The 16,787-nt window shown below is 35.5% G+C and overlaps 1 protein-coding gene and 1 long non-coding RNA gene across 24 annotated transcripts in view; both read right to left on the bottom strand.

The window, feature by feature from the left end:
- pex5la (peroxisomal biogenesis factor 5-like a) overlaps positions 1–16,787 on the bottom strand; it is a 139,255-nt gene that overhangs the window by 108,505 nt on the left and 13,963 nt on the right. The window lies entirely within an intron of this gene.
- LOC147836379 (uncharacterized) lies at positions 1,297–5,862 on the bottom strand. The gene is made up of 3 exons (XR_015493766.1): positions 5,522–5,862; positions 3,751–4,085; positions 1,297–3,696 (listed from the first exon to the last, which is right to left on the bottom strand). It is a non-coding gene; the product is annotated as an uncharacterized LOC147836379 (long non-coding RNA).

The raw sequence follows: 16,787 nt of genomic DNA on the forward strand, positions 1-16,787 counted from the left end.
CTTTTTCTGTTAATCAGGTTTTGCTTACATTATACAAGGACAGTATCCATTATAAAAGACTACATAAAGGCCAATGGTCCACATGGGAAACATAGCAAAACAAATCTAAAAATTTTGTGAAGGCTTGCAAGAAATATGATTAGCTCAGCACAAAAAAAAAGTTTAAAGTTAATATAAAATCTGCACCATGAGAGAAAAACAACCATGTATCTCATGTGACCCCTTTGGTTCCTACAGTTACTCCATGTCTCATGAACACATACAGCCTGTTAGACATGAAATATGCTCAGGATTAGAATCCATACGACAGTCAGTACATGCTATCACAAACATGCTGGCCTCAATCTCATTATAATCCCCTCTGACATCTGTAACAAAGTGGCCTGAACCCTTCCACATTTGTAATGGGAAGACAGCTTTGATTGGGTGTTATGCTTTGCCTGAGACACCGGCATTAACCAGCTGGGCGCTTTCTAGTCATAACCCCTGCTGAATGGCTTGGCCTTGGCTGGCAGCAGGGCAGCTTTGTCTGGAAGCTTGATGTCCTGATATGGCAGCTCTAAGCCACACATCTGGAAAACAGATTAGGAGAGCAGAAACCATTCACACGTAATGCTGAGAGGGCCAGATACCGGTGCTGGCTTTATCCCCTCTGTTTTCATGGGCACCACGTCAGATTGCTTTGAAATCATTTGGATGTATTCACAGCTGCACACGAGACCACCAGTGCCATTCTCCGCCAGGAAAGCGACACCACAGACTCATTAAAGCTATTTCACATGCCCACCAATGCACCGGGAGCAAGGACAACTCACCTGGACATTGATTTATGGAAAGAACACTGAACGGTCATTTCAATTGCTATCATTTTCTAATTGTAATACACTTTTAGCCATTTATGTTATATGTTTGAATGATAGTTTACTCAAGAACAGAATAATTCTGCCATCATTTACTTATTTTAAAACTGAATGTCTTTTTTTTCTGTAAAACAAACAGAAGATCATTTGAAAAGTATAATGATGCCAACAAATTTGCATCGCACTGACCTTTATTTTAAAAATGTTTGACAAATAAATTAAATAAATTGTTTTAAATTAAAACATTAGAGCTGACACAAAAATTAAACTTACTTCACTCATAATTCAGTGAGTTCAAGTTTTAAGTCAAAATAATGTCTACAATCATGCTTTTTCCATTTAATGATTTTTCACTGTTGGGTTTAAAGTGTATTTTAGGCTTTACTTCCAGAATATCTTCTTTTTTTGTTCTTATAGTTTTTATTATTATTATTTAAAAAAAATTTCACTACACCTCTATGCCTCCTGTTGTTTTGGTCAATTGCCTTGAATTTCATCAGTTGCTGCCTGGTCTCAACTCAGACACTAGTGTAGCAGGCAATTTCTCTGCCATGTGTCTTTGAGAAATGATAGTTGGTTGTGACAGCCCATCAACATTTGTTTAGAAAATTGCATGGAAAATGTGAAAACTGTTGCTCTTATTTTGTTCTCAGTTTTAGACAAGCTAAAATTGACTCTAAACTGTGTAATAAATAAAGTATAGATATATTTGTAATATATCTGTAATACATTGTTGTATTGTTATACTGCATCTAAAGTTTTTTGAGCACTACCAAATTTCAAGGCAACATTCAAAGTTGGTCTTAACCAGTGTTATTTATACTAAAATCTGATACATCACAAATAATTAATTAAACTTAAAATTGTTAGAACTAAAATCAAACCTTATTCAACATTAAAAGCTATTAGTAATTCTTTCTTACAGCTGTCCCACTCTTTAAAACAATAACTTCAAAATTACGAAAAAGATTTAAAAGATTTAGAGCCAAATAAACAGGGGAGTAAAAAATGATTTCAGGATAACGATTGCATCATTACATTGTTGCGACATAGAGCTTGGTACTGTAGGTTTCCTCAATAAATCCTGTTGACTTCAGCTATTTTTGTGCATTACGGCAATATAATAGTTAACAAATTAAAAGGTGGAGGTTTCAATGCCTGTAACTCAAGATATTTGAAAAATACTCTTAAAATATTGCTTTTGCAAAGTTTACATGATAGACATACTTAATATGTTTGAATGTACTTTCACACTTTTAGTGTTGATCTATTTTTAAAGCCCTCTCAGGGTATTGGGATCTCAATGTGGATGAAGTTGTTAAATTTTTGTTGAATTTCATAAACCATAAGTGGGTCATTTTGAGTACAGTTGATATGAACTGAATTTAAAGGAACATGTCTGGAAAACAAATAAATTTGAAGCTAAAAAATGCATATTGTTTCCCTCTATTAAAATTACTGCACGGAACACAGCTCTCTGAGCGCACTTGAAAAGTGCTTTTCTTTCCATTCTTAGTGTCCTCATTGGCATACATAATGCAACACAGCTTGCTAAAGTCAACAGATTTTACTTATAGACCTGTCTCTGTGTAAAAATAACACAAAGTTGCCATTTTCCTTGTTTTATGGTCCTGTAATATCACGCCAAACCTCAGGCAAAAATTGTCATTTAGAAAACCCTTTACTAAACAGTGGATAACTCCACAAATATACACCCAGGGCATTTCATATTTTAATTTGACTGTTGTTTGTTTGTATTTCTTTAGAGAACATCTAAAAAAAAGCAAAAAGGACATAAGGACATTTTTAAAAAATGCTTGATATAACAAAGAATGGCTCAAATCTAAATAAGTTTATCACATGTTTGATGCCACCCACTGGGGGAGCATATTAGCAATTTGATTGAAATATTGTGCACGTTTTACTGTGAATACTACAAATGATGTTAAATTACTTCCATTACAAACCCAAACACTGTCTGAAGCACATATAGGCCGAATGAGGTCTACTATAGGAGCCTCGCCACTACTAAATATAGCACAGTGATTGGAAACAAGAGCTCTTGTGTGCCAGAAAACTGTGAAAGTGTTTAGTTTAGTGCGTAAGCCCAACAGCCCAGATCAATATGGGGTACTCAGGGATTGTTTTGCAGGGGCATCTCAGTAATGTGATATTTACTGAATGCCCCATTCACTAGAAGCCCCTGGCGTCCCCCACCAGAAGCACATGGCTGGACGGATTTAGACCAGAAGCCCAGACCATTGGGCAACTTCCACTCATTGATCCAAAAGGATGGAGTTTCAAACCTGTACAAGAGCTCATCCTCCCTTTTTCACTTTGCCTCAAGGTTCTTCTCTATCCATGGGCGATTTTACTTTTTTTTTTCTTTTTTTTTTTAAAGAGGTGATCCACTACTATATAATATTTTAAACTTTAGTTGATGTGTAATGTAGCTGTGTGAACATAAACAGCATCTCTGTATGTTATATGCTCAAAGCAAAAAGAGACATTGGCTTTTACAGAGTTAGCTTAGCAAAGCCTACAGCAAATGAAGTTTAGGCACTACAAAAAAAAACATACAGACTAGTGAGATCACAAACACTTTAGGTTATGTGCATTCACCACACGCATACACCCTGCACATCGAAGGGGAGTGGCCAGAGGCACCGTAATGTTATAGCAGAAGGCTAAAATGGCTGCTTTTCCACAAAGCTAGTTCAGTTTCTGTATTTGGACTTCCGATGGACACAACACAAAGAGAGAAGCTTACAATTTCATTTTAATTATGTTCCAGAGAATGAATAAAACTATATAGCTAGCATTTGACAAAGGACAGCTTAAAGAATCTCTCCCAGCTCAGTGCTGGATTTGGCTAATATATGTGAAAGACACTTGTTAGATTTCATTTTAAAGAGCAGGCGTGAAGTTCAGCTGTGTCCTCTTCATTATCTGTCTGATTCAAAACTCAAAAGCGCGTGACGTGGTGACGTGAAGCCAATCCTGGAATCACAGCACATTATGTTAGATGACCAATCAGAGCCACCTTTCGGAGGAACTAGGAAATATGATAGGATTGTATATGTCATTTTCATGTAAGCGGAGTAGTAGTATATAATTAAAGTAAGATATATGAAAAAAACATGATTTTCTACAAATTAAGCATAAGCACAGATTGCTTTGCATCTTATAACACTACCAAGCCTTAAAAATACACTGTGGACCACCCTTCATGCCCGTAGCCAGCGAGGGGGTTCGGGTGGTTCGTTCGAACCACCCCCCATGGCCAAAAGGTCCAGAATTTGTCCTTTTAATTATTTTATGTAATTTAATATTATATCATATTATTATATCATATATATTTGCATTCAATATATATTGTAATAAAGTGTAATTTTTCAATAATTCTGGCCAGTAATTCGAATCCCATAGAGTAGGGGTCACCAATCCTAGTCCTGAAGGGCCGGTGTCCCTGCAGGGTTTAGCTCCATCTTCCCTCAACACACCTGCCTGCATGTTTCAAGTATACCTAGTAAGACCTTGATTAGCTTGTTCAGGTGTGTTTGATTAGGGTTGGAGCTAAAATCTGCAGGACACCGGCCCTCCAGGAACAAGTTTGGTGACCACTGCCATAGAGCCTCAAAGCCACAATAATGTGACGCGAGACACGTGACATTGTCACATTTGAATCTTTGATGCGACATCCATGGTGAGTTTCGCTGTTGGTCGAAAAGAGCAAGGAGGCAGAAAAGGCAGGCAGCGACGTCATTATCGCAAAATATTGAACATATGTTCATAAAGACTGCCAAACAGGTAACGTTAAGTGACTTATGTCCTACCAGATGAAAATCTGCCCCTGAGGTTCTAGGCTAACTGGCCGCATTAGCGTGGACATCCTGTATATGTATTGACTTTTTTGGTTTATTGGTTTTAATGGCATGCGGAGTCCTCAGCCGTCAGATGTCACTTAACAGCAAACGGCGCTAATCCTGTCAAGTCTGTGTTTTTGAGGCTGTTTGCTCACTTATTCTGATCGGATATAAACCCAATCGCTGAGACCACTTCAGAGGGTGATTTGGGATGCATTCCAGATGAAGCTGGATAGGTATTATCATTTTTTGACAAAATTAATATAAACTAAATAAATTATGACCTGGAGAAAATCTGACCTGCGCCTGAAACACCAGTAGGTGCGCATTTACAGCCAAAATTATATTAAAACATGTTTACTATAAGCATAAAACATGTTTTAACTTTTCAGACCTGTAGCCAAGGGGGGTTCGGGTGGTTTGGAAGACCCACCCCTCACTGACAGATGTCCAGAATTTCTCCCAAATTAGCTCATTTGTCCTATTTTCATCCTATTTTGACTGGTATGCCATCATAAATAGGAATTAATTATTATTGTATTATTATTATTGTTTTAATTAATGGTTTTTTTTTTTTAACTGGCCAAACTGTGACTGAGGACAGTTGAATGTGCTGGCCAGTTTGTTTTTTGTCTAATAAATGATATTTTTTTTACTTTAAATCTTTAACAGATTGCTATTTTTCCTAATGACATATGGTGCAATAAATTTGTATTTTAAAAATTAGTCTTGTTTGAAATTTTTTTAACTGCAATTTTTAGGAAATATTTTTAGTACATATATAATATTTAGTACATTTAGGGGGGGGGGGGGGGCAGTCAGGGGGGCCATTGGAAAAAAAACATTTTTAAAATATTTGATAGGAATATTCTCATCTGGCTAAAGACAAAATCATATAAATGTGATAAACAAACATTTTAGCATTTACTATGTTACTGCAGATTATTAAAGAAAGTCAGTGTGACTTTTTTTTAAACAACATGAAAAAAATGTAACAATTTATATTTTGAGAAGTCCTGGTTCATCACGTCTAAATAACTATAAGCTTAAAATGAAAGGTACATGAATGTAAAAAAAAAAAACATTTAAAAACATTGATGTCTTTTAATGTTTATAGATCTATAGGTTGTTTCACAACGAGCACTTTTCACCCTTTACAAAAATAAATAAATAATAATGTAGACTTTGCGTCCACACTTTTGTATGCTTTTATCTGTTATTTTGTGATGTCTGGAAAATGTCTGCATGGCGGAAAAAACTATAGTAATTTATAATAAACATGTTTTTGAACCACAAGTGTATAATGTGTACAACTATTTGCTAATGAATGCTACAGAATACTGTAGCACAGTAAACTGATAAACTGAAATAAATACTGTAACGTTAGTGTAAATTGTGGTGCATGTGATGGTGTTTAATTATAGCGTAGAAAACTGAATAAACTATATTTAAAATAAACTATTTATCACTACAGTTGTGTTGTACCACAGCAACAATATAATTGCTATGACAGTTTAATTCAAGTAATTATTCATAGTATGCTTCCAAACCCTATAGTTTTTTTTTTAAAAGTATGTAAATGTAAAGTAATAGCTTATACAGTATCTACCACCTTGATGAAAGGCAAATATATTTTAGTTCAGTAAAAAACTCGGCCTTCTTATTATGTTAAGGATCATGCACAACATACAGTATGTGGTTATTTTCTATTTATATCTCCTTTGAAATGGTATAAATCACAAAAATATGGACTTTACTCTCTGTCTCCCATTCAGTTTTTTACTTCCTGCCCTTCCTGCCCAAATTATAATTGTCATGTCACCAGAACCATGTGATTAAAAAAACTTATATAATGTTCATTGCTTGCAATGAACTACAGTAAAAGGTGGTCTGCAACTTGCAAAATGTGCTTCTCCTATATTTGAGCTGTGAAATTGGCAGTGCTTTAATCCAGTGGCATTGTACCGTAAATCTAAACAGGAAGTAAAGGTCAGTGAGTTGGTGAGTAGTAACTTCATGTGGCGCTGTTATTAAATGCACCTAAATTGCTTCCGCACCACAGATACACTGTGATCAGACTGCGCCTGGGCTGCTGGTGGGGAAACAAGGGGGGCCAAGCATAATTTGGGGGGAACCGCCCCTCTCTCCATCAGTTTAAATGAAAAATGTGCACGGCATGATTTCGTCTGTTCATCAGCAATATTCTTCCAAGTGAGAGGAAAAAAGCATGAAGTGCTGGTGGCAATCAGTCTCAGGAGGTTGGGATGAGGGGCATACAGTACATTTTGGGACTGACAAATGATAGAGGCAAGAGCTACGAGGCTGTGTTTTTCACTCGAGTGCCTTTTTGATAGAGAGCGTAAGAAGCGAGCTCTACCGTGGCCATGTAAATGTCAATCTGCATAAGCTAATCACTGAAACTGCCGAGGACTTGAGATCGGAGGGCCATTTCGTCAGACTTGTCTTCAAGGCTGCACTGGAGCGCAAGTTCTCGGTGTGAGATTAGACAAGTACCATGGTCTTGATTACATGAGATCCGAATAATCATCCCATCCATCCCCATTTCCTAAAACAACGCGGCGGGTCACAAATGTGATGCAAGGCAATTCTGAACTACAGTGAATGAAGCTGGAATGTGATTGGGCATAAACGTATTTCCCCTGAAGTAGCAATTATAGAGCGTGCTCATCACCAGCTGTTTTATTTATTAACAATACAATATATGGCTAGAGTGTCAGTCTGCAATCCATGGGTACAGTACATCCATGTCTAAGCCACTGCAAACATACTCTCATTTCTAAACTGACATTTAGTAATTGTTTTTAATCCTCTTTCTTCTTTTCAGTCGCACAGCTTTATTGTTAAGCTCCTGGCATGTTGCTGGTCTGGCAGTAGCCACTGTTTTATAGTCGCTAAATTAATCAACTACACCAACGTGCTAGAAAAAAACGAACTGATTTTACATTTATGTTCCTTTGACTTTATTTCAGAGGTCGCCACAGTGGAATGAACCACCAACAATTGTTTTAAGCATATGTTTTAAGCAGCGGATGCCCTTCCAGGCGCAACCCAGTACTGGGAAACAACCATACACATTACTTAACACACACACTTGCACACTACGGACAATTTAGCTTATTCACCTATAGAGCATGTCTTTGGACTGTGGGAGAAACCGGAGCACCCGGAGGAAACCCATGCCAACAGAGGGAGAACATACAAACTCCACACAGAAATGCCAACTGGCCCAGCCAGGACTCGATCTAGCAACCTTCTTGCTGTGAGGCGATAGTGTTAACCACTGTGCCACCAGATTTTGCAGAGAAATGTAGATCTTTTTAATATTGCCTTTCCTATTGTGATGTATACTGTTTCTAAGTGAAGTAGTTGCTTGAGTGAGACAAAAATGCATGTCATCAGAAATTGAATTGGTGGTTGGATGATTGTGGCTGGCTGTAGGTTAATATCATGTGAGTGACAGATTGTCCAGCCCTTACGTCAATAAATACATAATCTAAGAAGGGCACACATGTTGTTCAAAATGCTGGGGAAGTTATTTTGATTAAAGATAACAAAGGGACGAAAGCCGTTTTGGACAGTGCGTCGTCATGTAGTGCCATTGCACTTTGGGTTTCCCGAGTTTAAGTCTCAGTTAGCAGACATTTCCTGAAAATAGTTATAAAAGACCCGCACATTTAGCCCATTATCTGCTGTGTTACACTAGTGGTATAGAGCTATTTTTTTTTTTGAGTATTTATTTGAGTAATCATGCTAAATTTAATTAATCTTAGGCCTGGGCGATTTGGCCTCAAAATCAAAATCTAGATTAATTTAACATTTTAACTCGATTACGATTAATAAACAATTATTTTATTTTATTTATGTAGTTTTTTTTTTTTTGCTCTCATAATTCTCAGATAAGTTTTGTACAGTAAATATGTTTTTTTAATAAGATACTATGTATGATTATTTATTGAACGTTAGTGTTTAAGAACTAAATTTATAGTTTTTTAATAAAAAAGTGAAAATAAATAAGTTTATTCATAAACTAATTTTGAGAGGATCACATGCTTATGATTTAACTTTTTTTTTTCCATTCTGGTATTACTATTGCTACTATTACTAGTACTACTAATAATTGAATAGTATGTCTATGTAAATAAATAACATGCAATTTTCAAAATTATTAAAAATACTTTATTTTCATTACATTTTAAGTTCTAGACACCTTTTATTCATTTAATATAAATCGCCTATGAAGTGCACGTTTGTATCATTAATAATTAAGAATGCTGATGAAACAGATTTAAAAAACACGACGCGGAGAGGTAATTTAAAAAATACTAACAATATTATTACAGCAATGTTACAGCTTGAATAAACTTTACAATGCAAAAACAACATTACGTATGCATTTTAATACAGCCGTTTCTGTGTCAGTTGAATCAGTTGACTGTTGAAATTCAAAAAATTTAACCCAACTGGTTGAGTTATTAAAAATATAACCAAATAAAGGTTAAAAAATTACCCAACAAAGCACCAAAAAGTTTGAACTCAACCATTGGGTTAAAAAAAAATTCCTCCCACCATCCAAATATATACATAACACATAACAGATTAAGCAAAACAGGAACTTGTCTTGTTCCCTTCCTCCTCAAGTAGTTCCCTTAGCAGCCAGGGAGTTTTAAGATCTTTAAGATCTACCTGAGCTCAAGCTTTCCTCTCGCTCTGTGAACGGGAGCGATCCCCGGGCTCGAGGATCCCTTGAGCTCAGTGCTCTCTCCCGAGACAACATGCCAAACAAGCTTATGATAACTCATCAGCTAAGTGTGAACTCCTGAACTTGCACTTTTAGAAACAAAATAAATAATTTTCAATGTTTTTCATCTTTAAATTAGAAAAGTAGTATATCTTCTAAATAAACTCTTGCATAACCTGTAAATAATATTTTAAACAGTGCATTTCTTGAATCTTCTGTAAACAAATATTTAAATGTCAATAATAATTTTATCGTAATGGAAAATATGCCGTCTTAAGGCAACTCTGGTGCAGCTTCCATTCATCGTCAATGTAGTGCAAACATGTGCATGTATGTGTTCAGCACACAGAAGTTTAAATCAGCCTTAACAGAACAGGGTCACATAACCCCACACATGGTAAGGAAAGTTATTGAATAAATTGACCTGAAAAAAATTAGATCGATAGGTTCTGAATGTTAGATGCTCAATTACTTTTCGAATAATTGCCCAGCTCTAACTAATCTTTGAAAAAAAATGTACATAATGTACAAATGGTACTTTAAATCCTTTTAACAAGCTCCTTCCCTGAGTGGCGGTGTCATTTTACAAAATTTAATTTGCATTTTTATAATGATTTCCGCCTTAATTTGACAAATCCCATATTGTGATCTTGATGGTTTGTGACAGATGAAAAGTGAAAGAAATGTACTGTAAAAGAAGATTTTGAAGATGCAAAATATTAATGTGAAGACTGAATAAATGATGCAGTGGAACTCTTGCTTTGCAGACTTGATCATTTCATGCCAGGACTTGGTCACGACTGACCTTTGCCTTGGCAGACCAGGCTGGATAGGATCTGTGCCTGAGGATGGGATATAATTGACATGGTCTGCTGCTTGAGGGTTTGCTAGTTGGACTGGTATACCATGACAGAGAGAGATCATCTGGGTTAAAAATATAGACAGTCTGTTCAAAAAACGTGGCTGACATTAAAATGGAAGTGACACTGAATTAAAGAAAGCAGTTTTTGAATGTAAAGTATACCGTCTAAAATGACTGATATGTCATCCTCTAAGATTACAGATTCAATTTTCAGCTTGTCAATAATGGTGAGTAATTTATGTCCACTGCCACAGACGCTACTGTGGAATGCAATACAGATGCTGGAGATTCTTTAACAATTATTATATATATCTTTAACAATATATATATATATATATATATATATATATATATATATTCTAAAGAAAAAATCTGAATTTGAAGCAGCCATTTCTTGAGTTGTCAGTGTGACATGAACCTTTAGAAATCCTTTTAATCATTAATAAGTGTTGACAACAGCAGTTTTACCTTATATTATATATCTTATGTGTGTGTGTTTTATATATTATGTGGGTGTTTGTGTGTTTATCTTTTTACTTTCTTTATTTGAATAAACAGTAAGGACATTATGCCATTTACCCAAAAAATGGACAATAAAATATAAACAAACAAACTAATATGCATATATATTTTTAGTAAATGTTATTTTCTAAGATTACAGCGTCTTCACTTTCACCTTTGTTGCATCTCAGTTTATTGTATCCTTGGGACTAAAACTATATATACAGTATATATACAGTATATATATATATATATATATATATATATATATATATATATATATGGAATGTTAGCATAAAAGTAGTATGATAAAACTGGTAATAACAGATTAGCTTATGAAATGTGTTACTGGTAAATGGGTGCAAATATAATTTGTCTCACTTCATAACTTTGAGTAAATAGCCTCTGCCTTAATTATTTTAGACAGTTTATTCTAACGCTTTTCTCATTGGGATGTGAGTTATTTTCTTTTTATCTGTTACCACTCAATTTGTTCCACTAAGCAAACAATAATGTACTGGTTCCACACTGGCGGCAAGAATCCACTTTAGTCTATTTGCTGACAAACAGCTTGCTGCCACCAGAGGAATTATCTGCCATGCTCAACTGCTCTCTGTATAAGAAGCTATTTCTATAGATGCACTCACATCATCCAATTTATAGTCGGATGTCTTTAGAGTAATGGAAACTGATTGTGAAACTAAGACATGAACTTTCAAATTGGTTTTAAGATTATAATTGTCTTCGGCTTTGCCTTGCCTGGAAATGTATTTGACAGAAGTGCTTGTCATAAATGCTGACACAGCAAAGTATTAAGTAACTAAATGGGGAAGATGTCTAGACCACTGGGTCAAATTATTCTGAATTAACCGGTTAGCATTGATTACTAGAAATACTTTTATATGAAATTTGTTTTTAATTGATTTATCTTTTATTCCGCTGAAACAGAGCAGACCAGACAGAAAATAGAAGACTCAAATGCCATATAAAGGTTATTGTTTAACAAAAATACTTATCATAACCAAAAAAAGTATGCATTAATAGTTTATTTTTTATTATGAAATTTTAAAAATTTTCAAAGGACTTTTTTTGAAATAAAATACAATGCTGGCTGTTTTTTGTAATTAAAGATGAAAATAAAAAAACATGTACTCTTACAACCTATACAACACATTAAAAACGAGTATAAATAAATAGCCCAACCCTGCTTACAACAATAGATTTATGATGAATCCATAATTAATAGCACACTATTTTGCTATTATTTAATTAACAATTATTAAATAGCAAAAGGTCATAATAATTTTTTTTGTGGGTAATTGCATCCATATCCAGCTGCCAAAAAAGTGACATAGACAGCTAACTGGAATCAATTGATTTTTAATTGAATCATGAACCTCATAAATAAATTTTATTGTGAGCTGCCAAGACATTCCTACTGCCATATCAGCTCATCTCATCTCATTAGCTGTCCAAACAGTCAATTCTAAGGTGTTTATCTGTGGAATGTTTAGTTCCATTTCATCTGCCCAGAATCAATATTAATTTGTAACTTTATTAATTTAAAAACATCACTATTTCCAATACTCAGAACAACATATAAAACACCGTAACTAAACAACACAAAACATGACATGATTCCAGTGGCATACAATTTTGCACAAGACACATGACAGAAACATTTAAAGCCTTAAGAAGTACAGAATAGTGCACTGCACGTGCTATGAAATGGACAGGTTTAATAAACATTATTTTTCTTGTCGGCTTTATTAATCCGGGGTCGCCACAGCGGAATGAACCGCCAACTTATCCAACATACAAACTCCACACAGAAACACCAGCGACCTTCTTGCTGTGAGGCGACAGCACTACCTACTGCGCCTCTGCTTCGCCCAGGATTAATATATAATCAATTAAACTTCATGTTTGCTACTAGTTATTTTATTTTCAAGATCTGACTGAGGTAAACTTTCTTTTGATATTTTGAAATATATGCACAGTGCTACATTTTTGAAAACTGACAAATATGTAATGTGTACTACGTCTTCTTACAGTTTATGTTATCACAAATCCACTAGGGTGGCCAGAAATCCAGAGGGTGTCTTGTACAGTTATGACAAATGCATTATCTCAAATATGTTACTGGGGCATGTTTACTCAGACCTGCCATTAAATTCACCAGGGACCACTGTGGACATTTATGGAAATCTCAACATACTTCTCGCATCTATCTATGGGAGAAGGTGGTCATTTTGTCAATGCGCATAATGTATCAGCTTGATATAAACTGACCAACCCTCCCCCTCCCCTAAACCCAACCAATGGTGTTTTCAAAAGCAAACTACAAAAAAATATATATAAATAAAATAAATCACAAACTTCTAACACACTGCTTTTGTAGTTTTTTTTTTTTACCTGGTTTCTAGAACCATCCCTGGTGTCAGATATATGGTGAGCTAATAAACAAACTAGTGATGTGAGAAAAGTCATCCACACAAGCAGTCAGTGGTTTTATTTTATTTTACACACAAAACGCAGCTATATGCATACCTGTCAACCCTACCATTTTTCCCGAGATACTCCCGTAATTTACAATTCCTCTATTATCCCATAAAGGTAATTTCCCTTTTTTCTACAATGTATTATATAATCTTTGAAGGGTGGCAATAAACATTAAATAAATACATGATTTGAAGTCGAGCAAAAGTGGACAGATCAGTGGGATTTGGGAAGAACATACATATACACATAATAATAATAATAATAATAATAATAATAATAATAATAATAGTATCTAAACATGTAAATCTTGGTGGGTCTTCTTTAAAATACAACAAATTTTATCATAAAACATAAAATGTTAGCAAAGCAGTCGAATTCATTCATTATGGATCTGACATCTGAAATTTAAACAAAATATTAATTTGCTGCTCTTTAATCAGAATGTTTAAATTATGCAGTGAAGAAAAGGGTGGGGGTTATCCCTTTTTTTACATTCCAGTGTTGACAGGTATGACCATATGTACCAGCGAGCACATATTTGACCGATCTCAAAAATGTAACCCTGAGAACACAAAAAAGCACATAATCAGTACCTGAGGTAAACATTGTCAAACGTTGCGTGTTGCTGTTTGCATGTAGCAGTATCTTGTATTATTTATTTATAAAATTTCAAAGTGTACATTAATGCTTGTAATGCCTATTAATGCCCAATGCACAACCAAAAAAAGTGTCTAATGCAGTTTTTGAAAAATGCTTTTGAATCTTAGTGTCAGTCCGATCTCCAAAACACACCTGCAGCCAATCAGCCAACACAATCTCATGGAAATTTGTAACTTTGATTTAGTGGCTAATTCATTTGAATCGTACTATCTAATTTGTACAATTTAGTACGATTTGCTCATCATCCAATGATGGTTGGGGTTAGTGGGGAGGGGTTGGGTGCCACGCCTCCTTTTTAAAATCGTACAATTTCGTACAACTGACCTCGTACGAATTCATATGAATTAGCCACTAAACTGACAAAACAAAATCCTTTTACATTTCCTTAAGAGATCAGACTGAATCAGCAGTAAGGGCCGTGACTATGGGTCTATGGTCATTGCTTACATTAGGTAGTGCTGTCGCCTCACAGCAAGAAGGTCGCTGGGTCGAGCCTCTGCGTTTCTATGTAGAGCTTGCATGTTCTCTCTGCATTCATGTGGGTTTCCTCTGGGTGCTCCGGTTTCCCCCACAGTCCAAAGATATGCGGTACAGGTGAATTGGGTAGGCTAAATTGTCCGTAGTGTATAAGTGTGTCTGTGTGTGAATGAGAGTGTGTGGATATTTCCCAGGGATGGGTTGCGGCTGGAAAGTCATCCGCTGCGTAAAAACTTGCTGGATGGGTTGGCGGTTCCTTCCACTTGGCAACCTCGGATTAATAAAACGACTAAGCCGAAAAGAAAATGAATCAATGAATGATATCAAACAATCCCCCAGCTAATATTTAAGGAAGAAAATGAGTTCTGGGGCATCTGCAGATTTATGGTGTTGTACATTTGCTTAGTGTGTGTGTTTTAAAAAGATGTGAGTTTGTCTGGGAAAACAAGCTGTTTCAGCAGTAGGAAATCCACAGAGAAAGTCCTCATATATACTACACATCAGCTACCTGAGAGACCCATCTGTGTCTGGACTAGTCGAGCCCCATGCCAGTAAAGGCAGACTGTGGTTAGAGGTCAGTGTACACACACACACACACACACACACACACACACACACACACACACACACACACACACACACACACACACACACACACACACACACAGACACAGAAACACACATGCTCCATACCTGAGCTCCTGCTGGAAGCATGCATGTAGGCCAGTGTCTCACATCTGTGTTTGTAATACAACTGTGTTCCCAAACTCTCATATGTGTGTGCAGTCCAAGTCTGTCAGTGGTCTGTTTGTGGAGGATTACCAGTGGTTGGTACAAACACAACTACCTGGCTGTGCGTGAACCTTTGGTATTTGAGGACCATGAGTGATTTAAGAGGATAAGCTGTTCTGAGGTGCATGGGCACACGATGGGCTGTGTTTTTCAGACCAAAATAGAAACATATGCTACTATTTGCAATGCTCAAAAACATCCTGGCCATGTTTTTTTAACAGACCTCAATAGATTTTTAGGGAGTGACTTGTATGATATGTATGATAATTTAATGTGCAACTCAGACAAGGCATTATCAAATAGGTATCGTCTATGGAACACATTTAGAATGAGTAAAAAAATGTCAATCATTTTGGAAGAATTAAAACTATACTGATGCTGCACATTTAAAAAATTGTACTGACTTGCAATTGATTTTTACAGTTCAATGTCAGCTATTCAGTAATACTCTTATTCTGCTAAGACACATAAAAATTTTTACAAACTAATCACTTGTTCATCAAAAAACCTTAAAAAAATGTATTACATTGTTAATTGCAGTTATCTTAACTGACATGAAATCTATGATAACATTTTCTTAAAACATGAGTGATTAAATAAGTGCAGCACTGGAGTATGTTTCCCAAAACCATCGTTAGTCAACTAAAGCTGCAAGATCCATCATTACAAAGATAGTTTAATGATTCTGTGTCTCCAAAATCATTTCTATGAACATTAGGAAGCATCATTGCAAACTTGTGTGGTAGGAAGTACACCTGTAGAGCTGTGGTCTAGAAACATGGTCCTGGCTGTTATCTATTCAACTTTCTAAATCAAATAGCTTTTCAGTAGCGAAGCTACTTTATTAGTCAAGTTAGCGCAGTAGCGTCCACACTAGCTACATTTACCGATTGCGGATCAATAAGTGATGGTACCGACATTCAAGGAGCTGTGAGGCCAGTGTCTAGCCAATGAAAGTAAATTCATATGATGGCGAGACTGGTGATTTCTTCTTCCTCTTGTTTTACGGTGTTCGACAACAAAGTTTTCGGTGCGTTACTGCCACCTTTGGTGAAACTTGCTTGATGGAAAGATGACTGAGGCAGAGGAGTTATTTCTGAAGCAAGATTCCTCGTGACCATAGCTCGAGAAGTACATGTTACGATCTAATAACTTAATTTCTGATGCTGTGCTCAAAAAATAAAAATACTTTAGTATATAAATACACTATAATGCTTATTCCAAAATATTTCCCTTTACTATAAATTACTATAGCATTTTAAACACCTGGTTTTATTGGATTTTTTGTTTTAGCTTTTATATACTAAAATGTGTTTCTGTTTAGTACAGCATATTATTTACAGTAATAACTAAACCAAACTATTATGCCTCATATGTTTCACTGGCAGTTCTATTGATCATTTAAATATGATTGACTTGGATATAAATTGCTTCGATTTAAAAATGAAAATTTTAAAAATAGCTTAGATGTAGCTAAGCTACTTTTGCCATGTACTGTAGCTTTTAGC

This window comes from Danio rerio, chromosome 6 (assembly GCF_052040795.2).
Source record: "Danio rerio strain M-AB ecotype USA chromosome 6, GRCz13ab, whole genome shotgun sequence".
NCBI lineage: Eukaryota > Metazoa > Chordata > Actinopteri > Cypriniformes > Danionidae > Danio > Danio rerio.